This window comes from Doryrhamphus excisus, unplaced genomic scaffold (genome assembly GCF_037039965.1).
Source record: "Doryrhamphus excisus strain RoL-2023G ecotype Guam unplaced genomic scaffold, RoL_Dexc_Guam_v1.1 HiC_scaffold_24, whole genome shotgun sequence".
Taxonomy (NCBI): domain Eukaryota; kingdom Metazoa; phylum Chordata; class Actinopteri; order Syngnathiformes; family Syngnathidae; genus Doryrhamphus; species Doryrhamphus excisus.
The window spans coordinates 7,453,606-7,465,864 of NW_027621862.1; the positions used below are offsets into that span (position 1 = coordinate 7,453,606).

At 49.8% G+C, this 12,259-nt stretch overlaps 2 non-coding genes across 2 annotated transcripts; one reads left to right on the forward strand and one right to left on the reverse strand.

Moving 5' to 3' along the window:
* Positions 1 to 373: 373 nt before the first annotated feature.
* Positions 374 to 564, forward strand: LOC144896998 (U2 spliceosomal RNA). Its single transcript, XR_013626578.1, has one exon. It is a non-coding gene; the product is annotated as a U2 spliceosomal RNA (small nuclear RNA).
* Positions 565 to 1,655: 1,091 nt separating this feature from the next.
* LOC144896950 (U1 spliceosomal RNA) lies at positions 1,656 to 1,819 on the reverse strand. Its single transcript, XR_013626532.1, has one exon. It is a non-coding gene; the product is annotated as a U1 spliceosomal RNA (small nuclear RNA).
* Positions 1,820 to 12,259: the final 10,440 nt, after the last annotated feature.

Genomic DNA, 12,259 nt, shown 5'->3' on the forward strand with positions numbered 1-12,259 from the left:
ACTGGGGGGAGGCAGTTGTACAAGCTGTGTTTATTTGTCTATGTGTGTGTATGTGAGAGTAATTACTTTAATTGTTTTTCCGAGTTCTTTTCTTGACACATTCTTGCAGGATTAACGTGAACATCTGCAGGGTCGCTGTTGGCGCTTTCAGGCACCTCCAGGACCTGGGGCTCGCTGGGGGTCTCTGATCAGGGTCACGGGAACATTTCTTCTTCAGCACATTCAAACACTTTCTATTGTCTAAGTGAATGGATATAAGGGTGATAACTGACGCTATGTTTGTTCCGTCTACATTTTATTCCAACATGCGTGCAACCGGTCCTTTAGCTTGTCATGCCAGAAGTGCCCTCCTCCCCTACGAGCGCCCTCTGGCATCGCTTCTCGGCCTTTTGGCTAAGATCAAGTTTAGTATCTGTTCTTATCAGTTTAATATCTGATACGTCCCCCAACAGGGGACTACATATTAAATTGCTTTTTGGAACAGGGAGCTGCGATTGGGGCTTGCGCCATCCTCTCCACGCATCGACCTGGTATTGCAGCGCTTCCAGGAACGGTGCACTAATCCTTCTTGTGTAAACAGCAACAGCAGACTCTGGCAGGGTGCATCTTGTGGATGGTGCTGAAAGAAATGCACAGAACGTGCTCACGTTTGGTGCCCCCTGAGCAGTAGTTCTGCAGAGGAAATGGCTCGTGGTAGCGGGGCACTGTGTCTGCGCACTCCGTGGACCCCACTTCCCTCGCAGCAGCCGGTCTCCAGAGGGTGTCAGCCACTTTTTGTCAGCCTTGCCTCCTGCAGTCTCCCACCGGCTCCTGATTCTCAGGTTTCGTGCGCGCTTCCCGGGGCCCTGTGAGTGTCGCATTGATCAACTGCTGGATGGAATCTGACACAATGATCTTGTCTGGTGGAGGCCTTCCAAGTTTCCTCCACAAACCAGTGGCATAAGGGGCTTTTCCGTCTTCCGTTTGGCTTCTCAGGGTCGGGTTTGGTGGCCCTTTGTGTGTTGGATATGACAAAAAAAGAAAAAAAAAACCCACGTGGGATAGCCACAGGCGGTCAGAGCCTGTAACTTGTGCGTCTGCCCCCTCGGTGAGCGAGTGACCCGGTATTTTCTGCTCTCTTGTTTGCGCTTCTGACAGCTTCTGGCTCGGGTTCCAGTGGGCGAAGGGACTCAAAGTGCAGGAGCTGGCCTGTGCGGGTAGGTTTACCATGAACCACAATGTTGTGGCTTCCATCTTGGGTGTCGCTGCTTGCCTTCCTTGGACATAAAGATCCGAAGCAGTTGCCTCTGCGGCTGGGAAGGCCGCTGAGAGCGACAACAGCAATTTGAGCCACTTCCGCTTGAGTTGGACGGTTGTTTCTGACGGCCACCTCGTCCACTGTGGCCAGTGGTTCCGGTGTGCTGGTAAAGTGGAGGCGCTTGGCCGACGCCCCTTTCTCCGCCTGGTTGCCGTTTTACATTGAGGTTTCCTGACTGAGAGCAGATCGGCCTCTCGGCTGGTTGGTTGGTTGGTTGGCTGTCTCCCGCGGACGGGCAGACCTTTCCAGCAAGCGTTGGTAGTGCTGGGCTGGTCGTTTCTTGCTCGAGTCCGGCTGCACTCGCAAGCCAAGGAGCTCGGCACGGCGCTGCACCTGCCTCTTGTTTTAAACACGGGATCAGGGGAGAGCGCGAACGCAGTCCCCCACTATCACAAATTATGCAGTCGAGATTCCCACAATTGGGGAATTCGCAGAGGTCAGCTCAACCCAGGTGCAAAGGCTGAGCCTCGCCCTGGGTGAACCACCTTCTTGATCATGGTATCTCCCCTGCCAGGTAAGTATGAATTGGACCGGTCTCGCCCGGACGAGTCTCTCGCACATGCCACATGCTAAGTGGTGGTCTCATCAGGTCGCCCGCAACAAACCCAGCCACTGGACCTGTGTCCAAATTCAGAGAATGTACTCTGGTTGTCTCAAGGAGTCGGTCTGTGTGGCACTCGTGTGACTTCATTCTGGGGATTTTTAGGGTTAGGGTTAGGGTTTTTAGTTTAAGTGTGTCTTTTGTTTCCCCCAACCAGCATATGTCCAATAAAGTCTTGTTTCCAAATGTGTGTATTCTTGTCAATTTTTCCAGTTTATATAGGTTTTTCCAATGATCAAATTTAGCTTTAGAGTTCAAATTAAAATTTTGGGTTCCTCCAGACCTTCGACTTGGTGTTATAAGTCCCAAACAAAAGCATAAAGCAAATGTTAGGGTTAGGGTTAAGCGCGTAGGGCTGAGCCCCCCTGCCCCCTCTATTCGGGGGGACAGCAGAAAATGCTCTGGCCCCCCTCCAGTTTGGACCTCCGCCCTGTCGGGACTGGGAGACGGCCCTCCGCCATCGTACATCCCTCTTGCGAGCACGGGCATGACGCCTCCCGTGCTGCACCAGTGTCCAACCCCCCTCCCTTGGGTCCATGTTGGTACACCGGGTATTAATTGTTATTGTTATATATATACATATGTATATAGGAAGGAGGGGCTTTCTTTTGTTTCTTTGTTTTTTCCTTTTAATTGTGGTAATTTTTTCAATTCTGTAAAGCACTTTGTATGGCATGTCTTTGCAGGAAAAGTTCTATATATACACATATGTATATATATATATATATATATATATATATATTGAAGCGCCGAAGAACTGGAGTCTGAGGCGGAGTGTCATTTGGGAGAAAACTTTATTTTTCTTGCAAACATTAACTTGCACCTTTTGCTACGTAAGACATGAAAGCCCCGTTGTCACGGTACAGCATGTCTGTGTTGCGGTGCGACCCCAGGATGCAGAGAGCAGGACCAATAGCAGGTAAATAATATTTATTTTCGCTATAATAGCAGCAGCAGAAAAAGGCAGTAGGACAAATTAACAATGATCCAACAAAAGGAGAAGCACACACGTGAACTAAATAGACAGCACAAATTAGGGACAGGTGTGGGTGGCTATGGCAACAAAGGCAGAGGCGGCAAAACAGGAAGTCCAATACAAAACCAGAGTGTTCAAAAGGGAAACCATAGCCCAGACAGGGAACATAGACAGACTGTCACGCAGCAACCCACACAGGGCGTGACAGTACACCCCCCTCAAGGATGGATCCTAGACGTCCAAAACAATTCTCAAAGAGGGATGGGTGGTGGGGGGACCGGAGGTGGGTCGCCGACGGGACCCTTCTTGGGGCCGGCCGGAGCAGCAGGCCCGGCGGAGCCAGCAAGACCCCTCCACATGATGGAGGGAATGGTCGGGTCGGTAAACACCCTCCGGGGGGCGCCCTCGACCAAGCGCGAGGTAGGCATCCTCAGGGGGGCTCCCTGGGTGCAGAATCTAGGCCCCGGCAGAAAGTCTAAAGGTAGGCGGCGTCCGGCTCTGACGCGGAGACGGCGAAGAAGCAGGCGTCCGGCCCTGACGCGGAGACGGCGAAGAAGCAGGCGTCCGGCCCTGACGCGGAGACGCTGAAGCAGCAGGCGTCGTCCATGCCAGAGCCTCTCCATCTGCTCCAGCAAGCCCTGCTCCTCGTCTTGCAGGTGGAGTGGGCTGTGCCCCCTCACTCCCTCAGCAGGTGGCGCCATCCTCCCTTTCCATTGGCGGGCTGGGCTGTGCTTCCAGCATAGCCCAGCAGGTGGTACTAGCCCCCCCTCTCGAAGGCGGATCCCAGACGCTGTCATCAGAGGGAGCCGAAACCAGGGAAGGGAGGAGGGAGGCTTGGAGGAGGGTCACTGGCTCTTCCAGGTCAGCAGTCCCGGCCGCAGCCACTTGTTTGGGCTTGAAGCTGCGTGGCTTGGGCACGGGCGGGATCAGGGACGCCGCGCAGCTTGGCACGGGAGCCGGGTCTTGGAAACACCTGGGGCTGCGTGGCTTGGGCACTGGAAGAATCTGAGAGGCCACGCAGCTTGGCACGGGAGCTGAGTCTAGGAAACACCTGGGGCTGCATGGCTTGGGCACTGGAGGAATCTGTGACGCCACGCAGCTTGGCACGGGAGCCGGGTCTTGGAAACACCTGGGGCTGCGTGGCTTGGGCACTGGAAGAATCTGAGAGGCCACGCAGCTTGGCACGGGAGCCGAGTCTAGGAAACACCTGGGGCTGCATGGCTTGGGCACTGGAGGAATCTGAGAGGCCACGCAGCTTGGCACGGGAGCCGGGTCTTGGAAACACCTGGGGCTGCGTGGCTTGGGCACTGGAGGAATCTGGGGCGCCTCGCTACTTGGCACGGAAGCCATCGGGGAATGCACGACGGGCTGCGACTCGGCAACAGCGAGAGGGTTGAGCTGTGCCGTGGCGTGACATGGCAAGGCGGAAGAGGGCGGCCACACCTCTTGGCGATGTGCCGTGCGCCGGCGATGCCGCCGCGTCGGAGGGTGTGCAGCGGCTACCGGGAACACCGACGCCATGGGCACTAGGGTGCCGTCCGGCCCCCACACCATGGTCTCCAGCTCCTGCGGCGTGTACCTTGCACATTCCTGCTCCATCGCCTTGAAGAACTGCCGGTTCCATTCGTCGAGCTCTGCGAGATCGTCGTCGGGTTCGTCGAAGCCGGCAGGGCATGAGGGCGGGTGCACCTCGACTTGGCGTGGAGGGGAAGACAAGCTAGGCGTCACTCTGTGGCGCTGCAGCTTGCGTCGGCGTCGCAAAGGGTTTGGAGCGTCGTCGGTGGGTCCGGGATACAGCCACGCTGTAGCGACGAACGTGTCGTCCGAACCGCGCACAAAGTCCTCCATCTCCCATGGCGGCATCGCCATCTCCTCGTCCTCGTTGGCCTTCAGGAGCTTCCAGGTCCAAAAATCGCTCTCCGCAAGGTCGTCGTCACTTGGTTGGATCATTCTGTCACGGTACGGCATGTCTGTGTTGCGGTGCGACCCCAGGATGAAGAGAGCAAGACCAATTGCAGGTAAATAATATTTATTTTCGCTATAATAGCAGCAGCAGAAAAAGGCAACTCAGGTAGCAGTAGGACAAACTAACAATGATCCAACAAAAGGAGAAGCACACACCTGAACTAAATAGACAGCACAACTTAGGGACAGGTGTGGGTGGCTATGGCAACAAAGGCAGAGGCGGCAAAACAGGAAGTCCAATACAAAACCAGAGTGTTCAAAAGGGAAACCATAGCCCAGACAGGGAACATAGACAGACTGTCACGCACGAACCCACACAGGGCGTGACATCCGTCTCTCAACCACAACAGAAAGTGGAAAACCCCCGTCCCTTGCGCCCACCCCTCCGGGTGGCAAACCCTCCCCTATCGAGCGTTCTGGGGTGAATTATGTCCCGGTAACCTACCACTACACAAGCCCCCACAGAATTCACCCATAGTCAAAATTGTCGGTGCGTGCAGGGACAACCGCACGGCCCTGCCGTGTGCGCACTACTTGCGGCAGGGGAGAAGGGTGTGGTGAAGGGGACAAGATTTTCCATGCGGGGGTCGGCACGCCTGGCCCAGCAGGGGGCGCCTTGCCAAAGAGCGGGGGCCTACCCCAGTGAGGGGGCTCCGCCAGTGTCAGGGGTTGGGTGTCGTCCACCAGCGCAACCTTCAGCCGGTCCACCGAGACAGTCTCCCGTCGGCCACCCATGTCCAAAACAAAATACTTGTTGCCGTGCTCCAGCACCCTGTATGGTCCGTCATAGGGTGGGCGTAAAGGCCCACGGTGCGCGTCGTGGCGGACAAACACAAAACGTGCCGTGCCCAGGGCAGTGGGAACATGTGGGTCCACCGTGCCGTGGTGTGATGCAGGGATGGGTTTAAAGGTGTCCAAAGCCTCCTGCAGGGTGGACCTCTGTAGGGCAGCGGACCAGGGTGCGGTGGCGTCCAGAATGAAGTCCCTGGGGACATGCAAGACCTGCCCGTACACCAGCTCAGCCGACAATGCCTGCAGTGGCGCAGAATCATCTGCGCTGACGAGGTGCCCCAAGAATTTGACCGAGGGGACACCGAAGACGCACTTTGCTGGATTAATGATCAGTCCATTCTTGTAGAGTCTCGAAAACAGCTCTCGGAGGTGACACAGGTGCTCTTGTTTAGGCGGACAAGCCACCAGGACATCGCCCAAATACACGAAAACGGACGGCATGTCTCTGAGCACAGAGTCCATGAGGCGCTGGAAGGACTGGGCCGCGTTCTTGAGTCCAAACGGCATCCGGAGAAATTCGAACAGCCCAGGTGTAATGACGGCCGTCTTTGGGATGTCGGCGGGATGTACGGGCACCTGGTGGTAGCCCCGTGCCAAATCAACCATCAAAAAGATGGTGCAGCCCACAAGGTGTGCCGAAAAGTCTTGGACATGGGGAACAGGGTAGCGGTGATTTGAGAGGTATCATAAATCATTCTAATTGTACATGAATTCAGTTGTTTTTGTTCAATCTAATTGTATCTTATTTGAAGTAATTGTTGATTTTGCTCTATCTAATTGTTTGTGAATTACAATTATTTTTGGATTCAAGAATTCAGTTGTTTTTATTCCGCATACGTTCGATTCAATCCTAGGGGGCTCCTTGTCTGTAGCAGGTAATTCCATCTTCTTTCAGCATTCTTCCTCTGCTCCTCGGTCCAGATCAAGTTCCTCTCAAGTCCTGCAACCCTCACGGAGTCCCAACCATGAGACAGGAAATGTTCCGTAACCGGTTTATGGACATCTTTCTTGTTCCTAATGTTAAATTTATGTTGTGTCATGCGGGTACCAATTGAGTTTCTGGTCTCACCCACATATTGTTTTCCGCATCTCGTACAGAATATCAGGTAGACACAATTAGAAGACCGTGGACTACATTTTTGTGGGATATGAATTAGGGTTTTATCCGTCCTATTTCGGACATATTTGAATCTACAAAATTTGTCTCCTAGGCTGTGGGGTTTCTCCCTTGTCAATGATTGTATTTTTGCCCTGACCAAAATATCTTTTGATTTTTATTCCTCCTGTGCGATGAAATTGTTTTAGAATTTGGGATTATGTCCTGATTTCCTATCAATTCTGCAAAGTTGTTTTTTAATTTTCTATTAATAATTTGGCTAGTTGTTGAAAATGAAGTTATTAGGGGAATTATTTTCTTGTGGTCCCTTTCTTTTTCTATTTGGAATGTTTTGAAAATCTGTCTCAGAAAAGATCTCGTATATCCCCTTTTTCGTAGCGCCCCGAAGAGGGTCTTCACGGCTTCCTTAAAATCTGTTTGTTGGGTAAAAATCCATTTGAACCGGATGAGCTGTGACTTCACGATTCCCCTGAATGTATGTTTGGGGTGCAGACTTGACTTGAACAATAGGGCATGTGTGTCTGTGATTTTGAAATGTACTTCAATGTCTAAGCTCTGGTTCCTTTCGAATATAGGTCCTTTATAGACGATTGTGTCCAGGAAATCAATTGAGTTTGGGTCCAATTTGTATTTAAGTTTGATCGAAGGATCGTGAGAGTTCAAATTATCCACAAATTTTTCAAATTCCTCTCTTGATCCGGTCCACATTCCCCAGATGTCATCAAGATATCTCCAATAATGCATGGGTTTTTTCTGACATTTTGCGAGCACTTCCTCCTCCCAATTGGCCATAAAGATATTGGCGTACGCTGGGGCGAATTTTTTGCCCAAGGCCGTCCCTTTAATTTGGAGGTTAGGGTTAGGGTTAGGGTTAGGGTTAGGGTTAGGGTTAGGGTTAGGGTTAGGGTTAGGGTTAGGGCTAGGGCGAGGGCAGGGTCAAGGGCTAGGGTTAGGGCTAGGTTAGGGTTAGGGTTAGGGGTTAGGCTTAGGCATGTAGGGCTGAGCCCCCCTGTCCCCTCTATTGGGGGGGCAGTAGAGAATACTCTGGCCCCCCTCCAGTTGGGACCTCCCCCCTGTCGGGACTGGGAGATGGCCCTTTGCGGTCATGTGTCCCTCCTGTGGGCACGGGCACGACTTCTCCCGTGCTGTACCAGTGTCCAACCCCCCTCCCTTGGGTCCATGATGGTACACTGGGTATGAATTTGTATATATATTTTTATTATTTTTTATGTTTTGTGATTTTTTCTTGATTTTTATATGAATGTTTTAATTTTTTGGGACATTTTTTAATTTTAAAGACTAAAATAAACAAGTAAACAAACACACAAACAAACAAGCAAACAAACAAACAAACAAACAAGTAAACAAAGTTCTGAAACAAAAGGAGACCTTAACAGGCTTGGTTGGTGTGTCCTTGTGACGTTTCGGCTGTAATGGGCCTTCTTCAGGCAAACACACCACTAATCAATTCACTCAACTAATGCAGCTGGTGTTGATCCAACGAAAGCAAAATACAAAGTGAGGCACTTCCAACTTGCGCTCAAACTTTAAGGTGTCTAAATCAAACTTGTTTAACTTGCATTTTAACTCATCCATCCCTTTTTCCTTCCTTCCCTTTCCCCATGAATGGAATGGAATGGCCTTTATTGTCATTATACAAGATGTACAACGAAATTGGAGAGCTTCTCTTTTCAGTGCAGCTAGCTGCACGCTAGCATCGGGGATCGTCGGTTTGAGCCAGGTCTCTGTGATGATTAGGACACAACAGTCACGAATGTAGCGGTTTCCCACGAGCTGTAACTCCAGGTCGTCCGTTTTGTGGGTAATGGATCTGGCGTTGGTGAGATACAGACTGGGCAGGGGTGGCTTAGTATGTGGGTTGTTTTGTAGCCGTAGCAGTAGGCCGGACCTGCGACCCCGCTTCTGCTTGCGCTCCCGACGCCGCCTGCGTCTCTTTCCAGACCCGACAACAATCCACGGAGCGCCCGGTGGTCTCGCTAGTTCGTCTGGGATGTTGTGTCGACGATGAAAGTCTCTGCAAACTGCCAGTTTGTGTCGGTAGCCGATGCCCACAAGGTCCTGTCGGGTGTAGTGGTGTAATGCCGATGTATACGTGGATGGAGTCTATAGACAACATACATAAAATAAGCAAAAAAAAAAAAAAAGGGTTAGGCTTAGGGTTGGGGTTGGGGGTAGGGTTAGGTTGGGGTTGGGGGTAGGGTTAGTTAGGGTTAGGGTTAGGGTTAGGTTAGGGTTAGGGTTAGGGTTAGTTGGGTTAGGGTTGGGGTTGGGGTTGGGGTTGGGATTAGGGTTGGGAGTGGGGGTAGGGTTAGGGTTAGGGGTAGGGTTGGGGGTAGGGTTGGGGTTGTGGATAGGGTTAGGGTTAGGGTTAGGGTTAGGGGTTGGGGCTAGGGCCCACATTCCTCCTCCCGTTCATCCACCTTCCTTCCCACCCTTTCTTCCTTTTAAGCTTTGTTTAGTCCCCCCGGCATTTTAGTCCCCAGATTCTGAATCCAATTCCTTTCTGCCCTTTTTCTATCCCTGTCTTCCCATCCCAAATTACTTTGCAACCCCGCAACTCGGATTTCCCTTAACCCATGTCGTCCAAAATGCCGAACCAATGGCTTATCCATTGCTTTTTTGTTTTTAATATTATATCTATGTTGCCACATTCTGGTTTTGAATGATTTTTTGGTCTCGCCGACATATTGTTTTTTACATCTGGCACAAAATAATACATATACACAATTGGATGTCCCCAAAGTGCGGGTTCCTTGCTGTCTTTCCGGAATGGCTTTAGTCTTGCGTTGACCAACATATATCTGAGGCTTTTGTGTTTTTGTGTAGGCTCTGATGGGGGTATATCTTCACCAGGCATCCATGTTCCCAATTTTCTCTTTGTAGTTTTTCTTTATTATTGAGGTGATTACCCTACTTGCCGTGGAAAAAAAGGTAATTATCGGGATGCCTCTTGTATCATACTTTCTTGTTCTGTCCCTGAAAGTCTTCAGACAATGTTGCAACATTGGCCTTCTATGCCCTCTTTGTCTTAATGTCTTAAATAGAATCCTTACTGTTTCCCAAAAATCCTCCTCCTGTGTACAAATACGGTCAAATCGTAACAGTTGGGATTTAACTATGCCTCTAAAGGTATGTTTTGGGTGAAAACTATTCTTGAACAGAAGTGCGTGCATGTCCGTTTCTTTAAAGAAAACTTTAATGTCCAATGTATTGTTTGTCCAGAATTTGGGTCCCTTATACACCGTGGTGTCCAAAAAAATTGATTGAATTGTCATTGATTTTGTATTTTAATTTTATGGAGGGATTGTGTAAATTTAGAATGTCTATGAATTTTAGAAAGTCTTCCCTTGATCCCGACCAAATGCCCCATATATCGTCCAAATACCTTAAATAGTGTACGGCCGTATCGGGCATTTTCCTAAGGCCTCCTCCTCCCACGTGGCCATATAAAAGTTTTCATATGCAGGGGAGAACCTTTTCCCCATCGCCGTTCCCTTAATTTGCAAATAAAGTTCAGAGTTGAATTCAAAGTCGTTCCGGGTTAAATTTATTTCCAATAATTCCAAAATGGCCTCGTCCGGTCTTCTCCTATCTGGGTATTTATTAAATATGTATTTGACTGCTGATAGTCCGGCTTTCGTGTCTACGTTCGTGTACATGTTGTTAACGTCAAGGGAAAAGAAAAATTAATTCACTGGGATTTTAAAGTTTTTAACTAATTCGATGAAATGATAAGTGTCTTTGACATACGCCGGGTGTTTGGTCGATAAAGGGTTAAAAAAATGGTCAATGTATTGCGCTGTTCCGTAGGTCTCGCCTCCGCAATCAGAAACGATAGGCCTGCCTGGTGGAGTCACAAACGGCAGATTCCATTGTTCTGGCTTTTTATGAATTTTGGGTAAAATATAAAATCTCCTTGCCCTCGGTTCCCCGGTTTCCAGTTTTTTTTTTCAATACAATTCCATCATAATTCTTTGAACCATTAGGATGGTTTCCAAATAAATCAGGCCGTCTAATTTTTTATAGTATTCCTGATCCTTTAATTGTCGATAAACTTCTTGAATGTATTGTTCTCGTCCCATAATTACTACCAAACTTCCTTTATCTGCCGGTTTTATTATTATGTTTGTGAGACATCAATTCCCTTAACGCCTTTACCTCGGCCTGGGGGATATTTGGTCTCTCTTGTCGTGTCCATCCGAAACGTGCCAGATCTTTTTGGTCACCCTCAATCAGTGCTTTTAGTTCCGGTGACATCATTTCCGGGGGTGGCAACCAAGTGGACGGCCCCGAGAACGGTCGTCGTTCCTGCTCCGCCCTACCATCAAAATATTCCATAATTCTACATTTCCGGTGGTAATCCTGTACGTCCAATTTCCTTTGAATTTTTCGATTTTTGTATAAGTCAATTGTAGGTACGAATGTCAACCCCTTGCCTAATAATTTTAAGTGTGCCTCCGTAGGGTAGAAATCCTTGGTCAAAACCACTACATTCTCCGCCCCTCTGGGCTGTGTCTCCGGTATCCCCCTCCCTTCAAGGTTTAAGGGGGACACAAGTTTAAATAATCGATCCAATTTTCCAGCATGTGTAATGCTGTCAAATCGATCCAGTGAATGCAATCCCTCACTGTCTCAAAATGCACCTCCGGCAGTAGGGGGATGAAGGGCATATGCTGGGAAATATGCTCGTTCATCTGCAACAGTACCCCCTGATGCTCTTCCTGGAGGTCGGTGGAGAAGTTGATCAACGGGATCCAGATATCTGCATGTGGAAACCGTTTCTTGGCTTCCTTGAACGCACCCTGCAATTGTTTGCAGGCTGTGGCCCTGACATTTTTGTCTTTGCAGTTGATTCCAGCTGACAACACTACTTTCTCCACTATCCCCACCACCTTCGCCTTCGCCATCAATAGTTCGGCATTGCAAAATGTGGCCCCCGGGAAGGTATCTATCTGCAAATTCGGGAGAGTGTGTTGTGGGAACCTGGACAGATTCGAGTCTCCCAAAATCAACCACCGTTTGTTGACTGTCATTTCCCATTGTGTGTTTTTTCGGTTGGTATTTGCATGTCTCGTTACTCCGAATCTCGGCCATTCCGGGGTGGGTGCACAATCCTCTTCTTCCTCGGATTCCTGAGTGTCTTCCTCTCTCGCTGATTCCGAATCCGGAGTGCTCTCTGTATCCTCTAATTCCAATTCCATATTCTGTTCTTCCATCATCTCTGTGTATATGTCGACTCTTCTTCCACTACCTATCGGAGGTAACGTGGGCGTCGTAACCAGGTCTTCCCCATGTGTGTCATCCATCAAATAACTCGGTTCCACTTCCCTCCTTGATCCGTCTGTTTGTGTCGTGTTATCTCTCTCCCCTACATCTACGTATCAGTTGTTCGACCTCTTGTACACTTGCTCTTCTTTCTTTTATTTTTTCCTTTCTCCTCTCTCTCCTCTGTGGCATGGGTGAATCACCAGGTCCCTTTGAATTCTGCCC